Source organism: Phascolarctos cinereus, unplaced genomic scaffold (assembly GCF_003287225.1).
Source record: "Phascolarctos cinereus isolate Bilbo 61053 unplaced genomic scaffold, phaCin_HiC Scaffold_4;HRSCAF=312, whole genome shotgun sequence".
NCBI classification, from domain to species: Eukaryota; Metazoa; Chordata; class Mammalia; order Diprotodontia; family Phascolarctidae; genus Phascolarctos; species Phascolarctos cinereus.
Genome location: NW_027555847.1, coordinates 619,789,794 through 619,808,192, shown reverse-complemented (window position 1 = coordinate 619,808,192; position 18,399 = coordinate 619,789,794).

Sequence of the window (18,399 nt, the reverse complement as noted above, 5' to 3'; positions counted from 1 at the left end):
AAGATCTAATTGATCTAGCCTAGCATTTAGCTAGTCAGTAAGGAATCTCAATATACAACTGAATTTATAATCTTTCTTCCCCAGGGTGATATTCATGAACCAATGTTCACGGCACTGTCTTCATCCCACTCCGCCACCAAGTCTTGAACCCTTTTAGAAACATACTTGACTCCTCCCTCTCTAATCTTCCCATAACCAGCCATTCTTGGACAATAACAATGGTCTTGTCATTGGTCAGTGATGATGTTAGAGTGTAGAGTTAGTATAGAGCACTAAATCTTGAATCAATAGAACCAGACTTATATATATATCAGTTGTTACTTGCTACTACTTATTATTAATGCCATTTACTAGTAGTGTGACCTTAGGTAAGTCACTTAAACTGCCTGGATCTTAGCTTCATCATCTATAAAATGAAGGTTGGACTTCATGATCTCTGAACCTTCCAATTCCAAATTCTGTGATGTCCTTGTTTCTAGTCTCTCCCTTTTCCAAACCTTCCTACTCATCAATGCTAAATTTATCTTCCCAAAACACAGCTCTCTCATGTCACTTTCCTATTTAGCATTTCCCATTGACTTTAGAATGTCAAAATTCCTTGTAGAAAATTTAATGATCGTTAAAATGTGACCCTCACCTATCTCTCCAACAGTATCACCCCCCCTTACTATAGAATGGACTCCCTGATTTCAGCTGTTTCCCCAAATACACCAAATATAATAATGTCTCCATAAATTTGATGAATCTTCGCTATTCCTTCTTTCAGTGACCCATTCATAGTCTTACCTTTTCTGTGAATCCTCAACCATTCTAGCCCTCAATCATTGCCTGCTCCACTCGTTTAGCAAGACATATATTTATTTCTTTACATGTTGTTTACCCCATTAGACCGTAGGTTTCTTAAGGTCAGAGACTGTCTCTTGCTTTTTTTTGTATCTCTAATACTTAGCACAGCCTGGCACATAATAGGCACTTAATGAACATTTATTGAATTGAGTTATGTTTCTGTCTATCCTTTTATGTATATGTTCTGTAAACCTAACTATCTAATAAACTCCTTGAGGGGAGAAATACCTCTTAACAAACTAGGTTTCTATCACATGGTAGGTACTCAATAAATATTTATCAATGTTAAAAATAAGGATGATAACAATGATGAGATACAGTATATCTTAGAGAACGAAATGGCAAACCCCTCCTGTATCTTTGCCAACTGTGATACATAAAAAATTCAAGAGACATAATTTCTGAGTAATTAAATCATTTTATTAATCCTTCTAGCAGTAATTAATAAAAGGGCTCAGTGGTACTCTCAAATGACAAAGACTCCTCATGGAACCCATTCAATGCTTATATGCCACTCTTCAGTAGGTGTTCCTGAGGGTGGTAATTGACTCTGATTGGTTAACAATTAACAAGAAGAATGGATATTATAAAGAGAGGTAGATATATTCTAATGAGGGACTAGTGGACATGACTCTGGTCATTCAGTCTTGGTCAAAGAGACTTATCTATACCCATATTACCCTCTCTAGGGTAATCTAGACAAAAGGATTTACATCCCTGCCCAAAACTGTCAGAGTGGAACACTATTGGCTAGAATTCATCTCAGATTAAATTCTTTGTAAGATTCTCTAGTTGGATGGGGCAACAACTCCCACCTAGGATGGAAGGGGATTTGAGCAATCTCATCCATCAACAATATCCTCCAGATGCTGGCTTGGCCTAGTAGAGAATAAGGATCTAGAAAGGAAAAAATCCTAGGTCTCCCTAATATTAGCAACTAGTTATTTAATCAGTATTTCTCTCACAAGTAAACCCTAAATGGTGTCACAAAGAGTTGGACATAACCAAAAAATGACTGAATGACTGAATAATGTGTCTATTTCACTCTTTCTGAAGAACCATGACCAAAAGACATCTAGACCATGGGTCATAACAAAGAGCAAACTACAAGGGAAGATTAGTTATGTCATTTCCTGAGTAAGAAAGAGTTAACCTTGAAAGTTAGGCTAGGTTAAAAGACAGATAGTAGTTGAAGGAAGTGTAATGTATTTGCAGAACTGATAAAATGCCTCACCATGATGATTAATGAATGAATGGATAAATATAGATACAGATATATACATACTTTAACATGTACATGTACATACATATTCATTTACATATATGTGCATGCATTGAGTATTGCATATATATGTACACACACACACACACACACACACACACACATATCCAATGCAGCCTACATAAACTTCCCTATTCTCCAACCAAACAAACTGTTAACCACTGGGTAGAAAGGTATAAAACATCCGGTATCACCAAAACTTATGAAACCACACAACTGAGTGGAATCCAATAATCAGGAACCAAATTTTGTTTACACATTTTCTACAGAAGGAAAAGGAGCATAACATAATAGGAAAGCATGCTGGAATTGCTATAGAAAAACTGGAGTTTGGATTTCCACTCCCAAATCCATCACCTCATCTATAAACAGGTAGCTAGGCAATCTCAAAGACCTCTTCACCTCAAGCATTCAGTGAGAAGGAGGGTTAAGAGAATGTTAAACATTTTTTTAGATTTTTAATTCATTTATATAATTAGCATAATCATCATGAGAGGATTTGTGCTAAGATTTCACTTAGCTTAACTCTTTTTTTTTCCTGAGCAGACTTATTAAAAATATTAGAAAAATTATATAAAACTATCTAACTATGATCAGATCGGGGACAAGAGGCAATCTTACCAGTTTGTTTCAAAGCACTGACTGTAACAACATATCTGGGTCTATTGTCCTACAAGTATATAAAAATGGCATAATAAGTGAATATGATAATACAATAAGTGAATATTTATGTCACATTTTTGTGACAGCTTTCTGTTCTTTCTCTATGCCTCACTCCCTAAACTACTCATAGTTCTCCCATTTTATGTAAGAGCTTGATGTCTACCTCCTAAAACCAGTAAATGCTAAGAGCCAAATATCCGCCTACTGACAGAGCCTTTGATTCCTGACTGCTTGTGGCCATCAGGTCACTGTTGATCTGAAAAGAACAATCAAAGAATCCTAGAGTTGGAAGGAACACCGATGGTCAACTGCTATGAACCATGGGGAGATTGGGGGGGAAGGGGTGCAATAGCATGTCTTAAGTGCCTACTGTGTGCCAGACACTGTGCTTTTTACAAATAATATCTCATTTGAGAGAGAAGAGAGGTAACAATCAGCTGGTGTGCAGAATGCTACTGAAACTTGCTTAGAAACCCAAAGACCATACTCTCTTCCTTTAGTCATCCTCCCATGCTTCATATACGTTTTCACCTATACCATAGCTATCCCTAACTCAAATCACTTTCTCCCTCCTACCTCTTGGATTCCCAAAGTTGAATTAGAGTAGGCACAAGAATGTGAGTTATGTTAGTCTGGCCCCCACGGACACCACAAAATGAATACCAAGGATATCCCATCATATGGGCCTTCAATGGAGAATGGCCTGCCTTCCCAACAGATTCCAAACCCATTCATCACAGTGGTTTCCACAGGACAGCACAAGGCATTAGCCTGTTCCTGAAGCCTATTATTTGGGACTTTAATTGCTCCTAGTAAAACTAAGATGGCCCCTTGGGAAGAGTCAGTGTGGTTTGTGGAAAATCAGTGGCACCAACTCTCATAGAACTGAGACCCTGAGAAATCAAGTTGCTATGCAGAGAATAGCAGTGTGGCCTGGAATTCAATGCCCAGTCCACTGAGGGCAATCCTCTGTCTAGTACATAAAGAGACTTGTTTGGCTTGAGAAAATTCAGGTAAGGGTGAACAAGATGATATCTGAGGTCTCTGCCAACCATGAGTTCTCATGATTTTGTGGTTCTAAAGTTCACCATCATTCAGGTCCACCTCTGAGAGTTCATTGTAGTAGGCAAGAGACTGAGGATAAGTTCTGGAAGGTCTTCTCAAGATGGGAAAGCTTTGAGTATAGACCAGCAATGAATGATAAAACTCTTGACTGAGAACAAGCCTAGCTAAGCTCAGAAACACTCATCACCATGTTGGCCACTGGCCAATGCCTTTTTCTTTTTTTCACAAGGTATGAGAGCCCTCAAATACCATCTACAAAGTCTTAGACTGCAATCTACATCAGTGAAGGGAGTACAGATCTACCTTTTTCAAAAAATATTTCCCACCCATCCACCCTATCATTTGCCATCCCTGGAGACTTGATACTAACATAATAAAATACTGACCTGACTTTAGATTCTGATTGTTCTTGATCCTGGCTTGCAACCCCCTCAGAATATATTGTTTCCTCATATGCTGTTTTACTACCTGGTTGGCATTCATGTTTTTTTCTCAGTTAACTTGACCTGATTTCTTTTCACTTACCTCATTCTTACCAAACACTCTCTTTTGGGTTTGTTGACTTTGCCTCTCCTCACTGGACCCTTTAATCCAATGCTTTCTAGCTTATTGAAAACTCTAACTCACTGGGCATAGCTTTCTTTAGTTTTGGTATCCCCCATTCTGACAGCTATCCCACACATCACATCAGCTGTAGGTGGTTACTAATAACGTCTTTCCTATGAACATTTCCCTGCACTTAGATCACCATGTTGAGAAACAAAATGTTAAAAGTCATAAATGTAAAAAAGCACTTTCATTATCCATTAGGATTTTTGCCATAAAGACCAGTCATCTATAAAGCAAGCAACCATTATTTTTTTAATTGTAATACTCCTTTACTAAGTAATTTTCATCTTGGTTACTTTAAGACATATTTGGCATTGTTCTGAACATCTTAAACATTGTTAAGTACAGCTTTAAACCGATGATACATAATTGTTTCCTACCAAGGCCACTCTGAGACTTTAAGCCCCACAGGCTAATAGGTCTAAAACCAAAAGGGACCCCAGAGGACTTCTAACGGAACTGGTTCACTTTTCAGATGAGAAAAATGAGGTACCTAGATGTTAAGTGACTTGCCCCATGTCACTCCAGTAATAAATGTCACAGCTGGAATTTGAACCTGTGCCCTCTGACTCCAACACTAGCAATGTTTTCACAGGGTCTTACTGCCATTCATTTAAGCAAAGGGGGGAAAGTGAAGACTAAGTAACATGGTTTGGTTGCTGCGAACAGTCTTATAAAGCAGCTAAGTCTGAGACCTCTACTCTTGAGAACTATAATTGTGCTTCTTACATCCACCACTCATGATACAGCATCACATGCCCTAAAGAGTTTCCTTCTGGGGTTCAGATGAAGAATGTTGATGCCAGAAACATTTGGTAAAAATATTGGGTTAGGGCACAAATGTTTTAGAATATCCCATAAATATAGCTTTCCTGTAACAATTTGTAAAATGTTTTCATATTTGTCATTTACAAATTCTAATAAAAATGTTGGGTTAGGGAAAAATGTTTTAAAATATCCCGTAAATATGGCTCTTTTATAACAATTGGTAAAATATTTTAGCATTTGCTATTTAGAAATACTAATAAAAATGTTTTTCAAGTAGATGTTTAGTGGCTTGGTCCTTCCCCATTTACTTTATTTATGTAGGAGGAAAACTCTACCTGTACATAGTTTCTATATAAATTATACCTTTCTGGTATACATCTCCTATACATATGAAGGCTCTGCCAACCTCTGCCAATGCATAGCCTGACACTAGATCTTTCCTAGCAGCTGCTTATAGCACCCAGTGCCAACAGTTAACCAGGGGCAACTGATTCTGAAACAAAAAATAAATGACCAGTAGACCAGATAGGGTTATATCATAAGAGTTCCTTAGGGCTGGGTTTTCTTTTCCTCCAAATGATTCTGGAATGTTCATTTAATGACAATTTTTCTCCCCTGTTCTATGGATTATCCCTCAAGCAAGAAGACATCAGCTATAGATCTCATCACATTTATATTGATAAATTAATTCTTATATGCCATTTTTAACTTCTCATACCAGTTATATATATATATATATATATAACCTAATTTGGTACATCACAAGCTTACGGGGTAGGTAGGGTAGAAAACAGTGGGGCTATAACCTCCCTAACCCTGGGTACTAAATTTTGGAATTACAGAATCTGAAAGTTGGAAGAGCCTTTACAGGCCAGCTCCTCTAACCCATCCACATAATTCCGAGGAAGTCTTATTTGACTATTTACAACTTTTGACTTAAATCATAGAAATGTTCATTTTTTTTCTCTTAGTCTTAGCTCTGTGTAAAGCCAATGTGATGTAATGACAAAATAGTACTTGCTGAATTAGAAATCTGGATGCCTGGGGTACCAGACTTTGCTGTGCTGCTAATGTGTTCTGTAAGCTTAGGAGAATCTATTTGCTTTTCTGGACCTTATTTTCCTCCTCTGTAAAATGAGAGTTGAATTAGATAATCTCTGATTCCTTCCATACTAAATGATCCTCAGCACCTATATCTTTGAGGCCCTCGGGTAGCCAAAAGGACTTTGATACAGTCCTCGGATTGGGCCATCTAGAAATATGACAACAAAATCCTGGAGGTAGGGAAGTTGAGGGCTGAGATAGGTTTTTGGCTCTCACACAAAGATTTAGAAGACTTTCAACATTTTGAGCACGGCATTTCTCAAAATAAGCTCTCCATAAAACTGTTATATTTCTCAGAACTGAAAACTATAATTCTATTCATGGAGCCCTTTGAAGCAATAGGCATAAATTGCATTTTCTGGATATGAATTTTTTAAAAACCTCTACTTTCAAAGTAACCACAGACCATTTCTTTTTTTACAGTGGAGTCTATATCAGAGCTAAATTTCATAGTAGTGGTTCTTACTGAAAGGATTCTTTCTACTTAGATGACATCTTCTTTTCCTTTTCTCAGATTATTTTCATCTATGGAGAAACAACCATACCTTGGAACATAGAAGTACTTTTCTACCATGAGGCTTGGCAGACTTTCAAGTCCCAGGGTTCTGACCTCTTGTTCTGAGGTTAGGTGATTGTAAAATTACTGAGGAAATGAAAGATGCATGGGAGTTGGGAAAATGTCTCTTCACCTTGGAGGATGGGGAGAGGAAAGGTTTCTCCCCTCAATAGCCACAGACTGTGTGCAATGCAATTCCATTCAGCTGTTATTAAGCACTACTAATATGCCTAGTGCTATGCTAATTGCTAAAGGTAAAAATGAGGAAAAGGAAGAACAGAACTCTGTAAAGAGAGTTGAATATAGAGTCAGGAGACCTTGATTCAAATCCTGTCTCTGGTATTTACTTACCCGTGTGAACTTGGGCATTTCTCTTAACCTTTTTTGGGCCTTAATTTCCTCATCTGTAAAATGAAGGGGTTGGAATAGATGGCCTTGGAGGTCCCTTCCAAATTCAGGACAAATCACTTGGCTTCCCCCAACATTAGTTCTCTCATATGAAAAATGAGGGAACTGGACTAAATAAATGACATTTAGGTATCTCTAGGCCTATGAGCCTTCCATTCTGAAAGCCCAGGTAGAAAACAACCAGGCATTACTGGTCTGAAACTATATGGGCATTCCCAGCCACAGTGAAGATGATCATGCATCCATATTTTTTCATTTAGGGAAATTCTGAGTTGTATTTTTCTACAAATCCCCCATACAGCATCTGTCCGATGTGCTGGTGGACTTCTTTTTGCTACTGGAGTAAGCCTAGGGTATCAAAGTGTCACTTGGGATGACACTATTGTTCTTCATTCGTGCTATATGAATGGCCCCTCTCTTTTGCCACATGTTCTCAGGGATTTGTTTTCTATCATATCTCATGCACAAATTACTATTGATAATGTATTGGAAGCTTACACCCACTATGTACCTTTGATCACCCTTTGGCTTTCTTATTTAGGATGCATGAAGACAGATATCAATACTCTAATCTTACCAATGAGTAAACAGACACAGAAGTAATATATTTTATACACAGTGAGTCAGTAGATAAATGGTGACTGTTTTCTATCTAATACCAAAAGCAACATGCATTTATTAAAGTCCTTCTTGGGATGCCTGCACAAGGTGCAGAATGCCATGTTAAGTGCTACTAGCTATTCATATGTGTGTGTGTGTGTGTGTGTGTGTCATATATATATATTATATATATATATATATTATATATATATATATATATATACATATATATATATATATATATATATTTATATGGATTAATTGATTGAACCTGGAAAAACAGATTTCCTAATGCCATCCTAGTACACAGTGGGCTGCTACAAGACCTCAGTTAGAAATGTCAGCAACCTTGAGATTGGAAGGTAGAGAGTGGAATCACATCATGATCTCGTTTATTGCCCACAACTCCTCCCCATCCTACCTCCACGTGTACCCATGCGGCAGTGATTGCAGAGTTGATTTTGCCCATGATTACGAGTTGAAAACCCTGTGTCTGGTATTTAAAGTCCTTCATAACCTGACTCCAGTTTACCTTCCCAGGTTATTATACATTATTGTCTTAACAAAATCTAAGGGTCAGCAAGATTCCTTGCTTTTCTCCAGACGGAACTTTCCATTTTCCACATCCATATCTTTGCATGGGTGGTCCCCCATGCCTGGATTTCACTCCTTTCTCATCTTGACCTATGAGAATCCCTGGCTTCCTTTAAAATTCAATTTAAATACCTATGACATAAGTCCTTCCATGATCTCTACCAGCTACCAGCCCCTAGCCCCCATCACCACCAATGTTATCTTATACCTCTGTGTGGGACAGTAGAAAGAGCACAATCTCTGTAGTCAGAGCATTTGGGTCCATATGCTTTCTCTGATGTTTACTACCTCTGGGACTTTGGGCAAGTTGCTTAAACCCCCTGTTTCTCAGTTTCCTCATCTGTAAAATGAAGGGTTGGATCAGTTGGTTTCAAAGGTTCTTTCTAGCTCTAGCTGTATTATCTTATGATCCTGGTTCTCCCACTCTAAAGTTATCTCCCTGGTATATATCTTGTTTCCCTTGATAGAATATAAGTTCCTTGAAGGCAGGGACTATTTCATTTTTGTCCTCATAGTCCCAGCTCCTAGCACAGTGCCTGACATATAAAAGATGCTTAATAAATGCTTGTTGATATATTGATGAAGCCAGGACCCTCCTTATTGGGAGGCAATATGGTATAGAGGAATAGTATTAGATTTGTAATCAAAAGGATAGTTTTGGATCTCAACTGTGCTATTTACTATCTATGTGATCTTGGGCACCTTCATGACTCTCAGTTTCCTTATTTTGAAGTGATGAGGTTGGACTACTAAAGCCCTTTCTAGATCTAAATCTAGGACCTGGTTATAGCACGTACATAGGATGGCCACCATAATGTAGCACCTCATACCTCTCACACAGAGCATGCTGACATTATTCACACTCCAACCTACCCTTACTCTGTCAAGTCTAGATTCCCAGGAAAGGACTATTACTATATGTTTACACTTAAACTCTATCAGGGTACTAGTGATAACCCTTTTGTGGGGGAATACACTCCCCCTAATCAGAGGATATAGCAGAGAGCAGCATGCACTTCTGAGAGGCTTCATCTCTCTCAAATTCTAGATGATGATAGTTGACATTCAAGTTCTCATCCAATAAGTTCCAATCTCTTTCTGGACTGTCAGGAATCTTATAATTGACTCCTTTGTCAACCAACTGTTCCAGGTGCCTCTTTTTCACAGAGACCCAACAGAGACATACTTTCTACTTCATGATGTGTCTTCAATCTTTATTTGCCAGATTCTTCAGTGTTTACTCCCTACTCTTCCCTGCTTTCAGTCTTAAAATCAGAGCTTCCAAGAATTCAGGGACTCTGATTTCACTTGTGAGGGTAAAACGAATCAACAATCCTTATTTAATCATCCCATAGATGTTCTTAAAACAATTACATGCAAATGATCTCAGAAATCACATTGCTCAGCAGCTTCTACCATTTTGTAGTCTTCAAAGAGTCTGTATCTTTGCAAGCAGTGTTTCTTTATACTCATGTTAATAATTTTTTTTAATAAAAGGTCTTCTTCTGCCCCTTTAATCCATTAGGCTTTTGGTTTACAAAAGGAGAATCATCCTACACCCCTTACAAAGCCATTTACACTTTTATATTTATGCCACAGTTCATTTTCTGTCCTTTTTTGCCACCAAACCGCCTATCAGAAAACTACTTTTTCTTATATTTAGAGATTTTGACAATTTTTATTAAACCAAGGTTCTTTTCCCACTTGTTTCGGGCACCAAGCTACCTATCTATAAAGAAATAATACCTTAAATACTTTGCCAGTTGATTTAATTATTTTCCTTTATTATGTAAAAGTAATGTTTCAAGCTCCTTTCAGTACCAAACTGCTCCATATGAAAGGCAGTACCTTAAAAGGAAAGTACTTTACACTATGATCTTTTCCAAGGTGGGATATAAGACTTTTACTAAGGCCCCCCAAAACCTGCTTTCCCAAGTTATGTTCACCAGTACTCAATTTTCCTGTATGGTCATCTATTCAAGTACATTCTCATTCATCCATAACAGAGTTTGTTGTATATTGTATCTACGCCAGGATCCTAGACTAGTTGTTTCTGTTTAATGGGAGGATGGATTCAGTTTGACAACTCGACGACTGATCCTTCCACCACCTCTCCCATCAGATCAATTAAAGTTAATTGGTTGTTTTGGCATCATGTAGACCCAGATTTAGGTTTAAGTAATGTTTGGCTGGTAGTAATTTCTCCTTCCATTGAAGGATCATTTCTTATTATTTCTGCAAACTGTAAGAGACTGTTGAGCTAAATCAAGTGTCAAAAAGAAATTGTCTTCCAAATGAAGTGTGCTCAGTTTTGCTTCAAAGAATCCCATCCTGGATAGGTGCTTTCAGCACAATAAGCAAGAAGAATTGGCCTAACAGAAGAAGACCAGCATGATCCACAATGGTCTCCAGTCTCCTTTATGGTACCACCTCCTTTATGCCTGTGCCCTAAGCTCTTCCACCTTGATGATTTCTTTCAGCTTTCAACTGGCTCCAATTATGGCTTCTGCCTTAGCTTTGGGAAACAACAAAGTATTGAAAACTCAATTTTCCTTTCTTCAAAGCACATGAGTAGGAAAAGTGAAATGCAGGGCCATAAAAAGGCATTTCATCATTGGGATCTTGCCCCTCGCTGTGTAGAAAACCACACAACTTGGATCACATCCAAGCCTAGAATTAATGAATGAGCAAGATCCATGGAGAGAACTCTTTAACTAAAATCTGGTTAGCCCAAAGAGCTGGCCTTTTTATTGCTTTTGGCATCTCAGACTTTGTTTATAATGGATTACCATCCCTCAGGATACACTGAGAAAGAAAGGTACAGTCTTATAAATTGATGTTTTCCATATCTTTGCTTTTTTTTTTTAATGATTAGACTTAAGTGAGATTTAATTCTATTTAACCAGGAAAGTCAAAGTCTTCTGGTTAAGATAGCAATTGATTACACTTTCCCATGTGTTATTCTTCATCTGAAAGAAAGTTGGCCTTTACACATAGGCATATGCTACAACTCTAATTATCTCAAAGTCTGGGATGCTGAAAGTTTGGGGTTCTCAGCTCCTCTGAACTTGGCTCAAAGTACTAGAGACATCACCATTGCTACAATGACTGGGACACTGGCTGAAGCATAAATATACTCTTGAGAGAAGGTATCCTAGAAAACTTGAGAGCTGGAAAGGGACCTTACAAGTCACAGAATCATACTATCTCAGAATCATAAGAGACCCCAATTTAAATCTATTTCCTTCTATTCCTGAAAAAAGATTCCTTCTACATTATTCCAAAAAGTGGTCAGCCAACCTTTACATGTTGATTTGCAGTGAGAGAGGAAGGAAGCTCATAACCACTAAAGGCAGATCATTCTAGTTTTGGAGAGCCTTAATTGTTAGATGATGTTTTTCCTATACTTTCCTACATCAGGCCTAAAAATGTCTCTTAACTATCACACACAGTTTCTAGTTCTGCCTTTTGGGACCAAGCAAAACAAATCTAATATCTCTCCCATAGGATAACCTGTCAAAGTCAGCTATCATGCCTGCCTACAACTACACACTCACCCTTCTACAAGGCAAACATCTCTAATTACTTCAACCTGTAATTCTGTTGAGGTTTAGGGGCGCTGGGATCACAACACATGAGTCCTACCCAAAAGAATTCGACCTAAGCCTTCTTTCAGCCAAAGACAAGGTTTATTAGAATGTTTGTCATATTGGACAGATTCTTAAGGAGTCTGAACATCAGTGAGCTATTGACTAGATTGTAAGAGTCTGAGCCTGTGGCTAAATCATAAAAATCTGAGCATTTGGCTAGATTATAAGAATCTGAGCAATGGCTAGATTATAAGAATCAGAGCATCTTAATGGAGACAAGAGGGACCTCATATACAGAAAGACTGTGGGAGGGATCTAGGAGTGGCCAAGTAGTTTGGGGTGACTGAAGGAGGGGTCTAAGGAAGATCTGAATAGGAGTGGCCAGTAAACTGGGGTGAACAGAATTCCTGTTAAGGGTAACAGAATTGGGAGATTGGGTATAGCTTGTGGGAAAGTCCAGGGATTTTCCTTTTTGGGGTCTGGCTCCTATCCTCATCAATTCCATGGGGTAGACTCAAGACATTCACTATCATCATTACCATAATATCCAATGTCTTTCCTAAGAACATAACACTATGGTTAAAAAAAATCCCGAGAGACATAGTTTCTCAGTAATTTAATCACTTTATTAATAAATCCAGCAAGTTTATTAATCAAAGGATGGTCATTTGGCCATTTCACTTAGACCAAAGACCCCTAATGGTGGTGGGCTCACAATTTATATGCCCTTTGAAGAGCAGGTTTTCCTGAGGGGTGCCAATCAACTTTGATTGGTTAATACAATGGGAGGTGGGCTATCTTAAAATGAGAGTCTTGGGGTATGTGACTTGGGTCACCCAAATCTTGGTCAAAGAAACATCAATTTCCATGTCAACTGTCTTGACGAAAGGGAGAATATTCCCCAGACCTGTCTGAGCAAACACCCATTAGCCCAAACTTAGAATTTCTTTTACTATTTGATTAGATCTCAGCCTGGTTAATTCTTGAAGATGAATCTCCCACACTGGTTGATTTCTGGATAAGGAAGTAGAAAAGGGGAAAAACCTTGGTCCTGATTCAATAAATAGTTTTTAAATACAAGAGATAAATATTCATTTCTCACAATAGAATCTCTCCATTTTACATGTGTGGAAACTAAAGGCCAGAAAGATTAAATTATTCGAACAATATCTCACAGATAGTAACTATCTGAATCAAGCTTTGAACCCAATTCTCCAGATTCCAAACCCATGTCTCTCTCCTATATTATAGGCAAGGTCCTAGCCATGGTTTTTTAGAACAAATAACATAACCCATCTTTTGACCTTCATGTTAGATTGGGATGGAATCTAGAAGCAAAGAAAACATTAGAAAAGTAAAACAAAAAAGTCATAAAACTATCTATGCAACATTCATTGTTACAGAAGCATTAGATATTATTAATGATTCAATTCAATACAACTCAACAAATATTAATTGTACATCTGCTATCAGCAAAACACTGTGCTAAGTATTGAGATTAGAAACTGTCCCTACATTAAATAAAATTGGAACTCAGATTTGACCATCCAGAGGAATAAATAAAGATACCAGGAGTGCTTTCTGTGGTAGTGTAATGTCATTTCAAGATATACCACACGAGGTCCAAAGAATTTATGCCTTCTCCTCAGCACAGGTGGTCAGTTAGAAGCTACTTTTTCTGCTACTCGCTCTTTTTAGACCACTTGGGCTAGTAAATTTAATTTTTACAGTTCCCCAGCAGACTAAGGCACCTTTCCTCACAATACAGATAAATGGAGAACTTGGATTCCTTGGAGAATACTAACAGCTGCCTAGAGCTATTAGATATTGTGCCAAGAAAAGAAGGTCCAGAGACCAAACTACTTACTGTAAGAGGCCAGGTCAGCAGACAAGAGGGCACTGGAGGCCACAGCATACAATGGAATTAGTATACGGATATGACTGAATAAAATATTTATTTTAAATGCATCGGGGGGTCATAAAGCAATGCACGGAAAGACGCATGAACTATTGCAAAGTGAAGTAAGCAAAACCAGGAAAACAGTATTGTGTTTTCATCCTTCTTGACCTCCTTGTCTACATTTGACAATGTTGACCCTTTCCTCTCTGAGTTTTCGTGGTACTTCTCTTTCTCAGTTCTGTTATCCTGTCTGTTCCTTCTCCGTTTCCTTTTCTGGATCTTCTACCCTGTCATGCCTCCCTGTGAGTGTAAACTACAACTATGTCCTGGGCCCCCTTCTATCTTTCCACTTCTTCTTGACGTCATCATATCCCTCAGGATTAATTATCATCTTAATGCAGATGACTGATAGAGCTATATAACCAGCTCCAGTCTTTCTCCCAGGCTCCAGTTCCACATTACCAATTGTTTACTGGAGACTTCAAATTAGATCAGTCAAATTCAATATGTTTATAACAGAATTCATTATCTTTTCCCAAAAACCCACCTCTCTATCAAACTTCTCTATTTCTGTGTAGGGCACCATAATTCTTCCAGTCTCCCATGTCTGTGACTTTGGCATTAATTATCCTGGACTTCTCACTCTACAAATCCAATCAGCTGCCCATCCTTTCCATTTCCTCTACAACAGCTCGTGAATTTGATGACCCTTTCCTACTCATATAGCCACCATTTTAGCTCAGGCCCTCATCAACTCACACCTAGATTGTTGCAATGGCCCCTTCATTGTTCTGCCTGCCTCTCTCTCCACTCCAAACTGTCTTCCATACAGCCGCCCAAGTTATTTTCCTTTAAGTATAGTTTTAATGATGTCACTCCTCTACTGAATAAACTCCAGTGATTCCTGATGGCCTCTACAATGAAATAAAAATTCTGTTTTGCTTTTAAAGCATTTCAAAACTTTGCCCCAACCTGTCTTTCCAGCCCCATTACATGTTACTTTCATTTCTTTATTACTCTCCCTCCTTCTTTTATTCCATCCAAACTGGCCTTCTTCTTGTTTCTCACATATGATACTCCACCTCCCATCTCTTAGTATTTCTGCTGGCTATTCCCCATACCTGGAATGTACTTCCTCCTCACCTCTCACAAAAGGACTTATAGAAAGACTTCACTTTTTTTAAGATTCAACTTAAATGTGTCCTTGCATATGAGACCTTTCCTGATTCCCACAACTAGTAATGATCTCCATCCCTAACAACTTTGTATTTAACTATCTCTCTTTTTTTGCATTTATTCTGTGTACATTAATATATCTGCATGTCCTAGATTGGAGTGTAAACTCCTTGACAGTAAGGATTACTTCCTTTTTCTTTTTAATCATTGTGTCCTTAGCAGCAGGAAAAACACCTGGCATGTAGTAGTTGCTTATGGAATTATTTTTGATTGATTGAAATATGCATTATTAGTAGTGCAATGGAAATGGAGATAAAAGAATCAATCAATGAGGCTAATGTACTACTTTCTGTCTACCAGATCCTGAGTGTATAAAGAATACTAAACTACTGTCAGGGAACTTACATTCTGTTGGAGAACACAAGAAGCACATACAAAAAATAAGTGAATAAGTACAAATATATACAAAGTATTCAAATATAAGACAATTTGGGATAGTACCAGGTAAGGCTTCCTATAGAAGATGGTGCTTGATGGCCTTCTATAAGGAAAAGATGAACTCTATGAGGCAAAAGTAAGGAGAGAGTTTCTTTGGGCTATGGGGGGGTTAGCCAGAACAAAAGGACAGAGACAGGAGAAGGAATGTGGTGTGAAGAACAAAGAAGATGCAAAAAAAAAAAAAGGAAACAGCACTGTGTAATTGTAATGACCAAACTTAACATGAAAGAAGAGCTAAGAAAATACATATCCCTCCCTTCTTTGCAGAGAAAGAGAAGTGTATAATATTGTCTGCTGTCAGACTCAGATGTTAATTTTTTTTTCTCTTCTTTCTTATTTGTTACAAGGGATAACAAACATGAAGACATAAAGAAGGAGTTACAGATTTCAAAATTAAGGTAATGCCAAAACAAATGCCAGTAACATTTTGAAAAAATGAATTCCTAAGGGGGTCACTCAGTGAATAGTTCTCTAATCACAAGTATGGACCATAAGTCAGTCAAGCTGGAGTCAAAGTGGGAACCTGAGAGGTTGGCAGCCTTGACCTTGGAACAAAACAGTCCAGGAAGGAATTCCTCTCCTGAGGAACCATGGCAGCTAGCCCCATGACAAACTAGTAGGTGGGACCATAGGATGATAAATTTAAAACTAGAAGCTCATTTAATTCAATTTTTTTTAAAATTTTCCTCTGAATTTCCCTGTTACTGTCTAGGGAACAACCAATGAGTAAAGGTCACAACTTCAGTTTTATCCTTGACTCCTCACACTCTCTGCTCTTCATGTCCCTTCATTTGTCATTTCTATCTCCATGGCATCTCTCCTACATGCTTCCTTCTACCTACAAAGACACCACACTAGTCCAGGTCCTCATCACCTCTTACCTGGACCATAGCAGTAGACTTCTAATTGGTCTCTGCCTAAAGCTTCTCTTCAGTAGAGAGAAAAAAGCAAAGGTGAAAACTTGCTAAAACTCCCAAGTAGTGCCCTAACCAGATTAAAGTGTCAATGTGAAACTGTTTAACAAAATAAACAAAAATACAATTCAGTATAGATAATGTTAATTTGTGGTTTTGTAAGTCAATATGCCCACCACAAGGATCCTCTTTGGAGTTTGACACCACTATTCCACAGGATGCTACCAAAGTGATTTTTTTCCTCAGTGGAAAGAGCTCTGACTTTGCAGTCAGAAGACTCATTTTTTTTTTTGCATTATGTGAGAGTACTTATGCAATGGGCTTAAACTCCCTGGCCCTCAGTTTCCTTTTCTATAAAATGAGAAGGTTGGACTAGATTGTCTCTGAGGTCTCTCACAATCAGATTTATTATCCTCTGCTCACTCCCACAGCCATTGCCCTAATTTAGGCCCTCATCAGCCCTGGACTGGACCATTTGAATAGCCTCCTAACTGGTTTCCCTTCATCTACTACTTTCTACCTTTCAATCTGCTTTCCACATAGCAGCCAGAGTGATATTCCGAAAGCACAGGCTTAATTAACTAGGTCAGTCTTTTGCTCAAGAAGTTTCACATCTTCCTTATTACTTCCACAATAAAATAAAAACTTTGTTCGGCATGTGAAGGTCCTCATGATCTATCTCCAAAGTCTTTCCAGCCTTAGCATAAATTATTACCACTCATTCACCCTACCCTCTAGCCATACCAGCCTTTTAGTATACAATGTTCCATCCTGAGCCACCCCACAGGCATGGAATACTCTCCCTCTGCATTTCTGTCTGTGGACTCCATAAAATATAAAAACTGGTCAGATGACATAAAGGGGAACCTGGGCAATGGGGAAGATCTGATATCTTCATGCCCAGGAAGCCAGGCTTTGCCTGGTATATAATAAGTACTTACTAAATTCTTTACCATCATTATCTATCTATATACACACATCATATGTATAAACATGTGCTTGTACATATGATGTGTATGTGTTTACACATACCCACACATATATATGTGTATATATATACAATATATATATCACATATATATATATATATATATTGTATATATATACACATACTTGGTTTATATGCGTATATAGATAGACATGGATTCATGGGCATCAAGTATTTAGAAACACTTTTAAGACTAAAAATGAAGGATTTGAAGTTTTCATCAAGGGCTACAGTTGGATTCAGGCCAGTTTCCTAGAAATTTTAATAATACCTAACATTTATATAGTGACTACTATGTTCTAAGAACATTACAAATATTATTTCATTTGATTCTCACAATAATCCTGTCAGGTAGGTGCTCTTATGATCCCCATTTTATAGTTGTAGACATTGAGACAAATTGAGGTTAAGTGACTTGCCCAAGGTCACACAGCTCCTTAGTGCCTAAGGCCAGATTTGAACTCAGGTTTCCTGACTCCAGGTCCAATGTACTATCCAGTACACCATCTACCTGCCTAATTTTCAAGCTATAATAAGTAAAAGTGGGGGAGTGCTTACTTTAACCAGGAGTTTTTCATATTTGAGAACGATTCCGAATATATTGGTAATTTAAGCTTTGTCTTCTTTTTTAGTTTCTTGAAATCCAAAGACCTAGGATTGAATTCTGGTTCAAATATTTAACCAGGATGACCATGGTTTAGCAATTTAATCCCTCTGAACCTCAATTCTTTTATTTAAAAATTGGTACTTCTATTATCTTTGTCATAGAATTGTTGCCAAGAAAGTACTTCATATTTTATTGTATTAAATGTTGCTCTTATTATTGTTGTTGTTACTA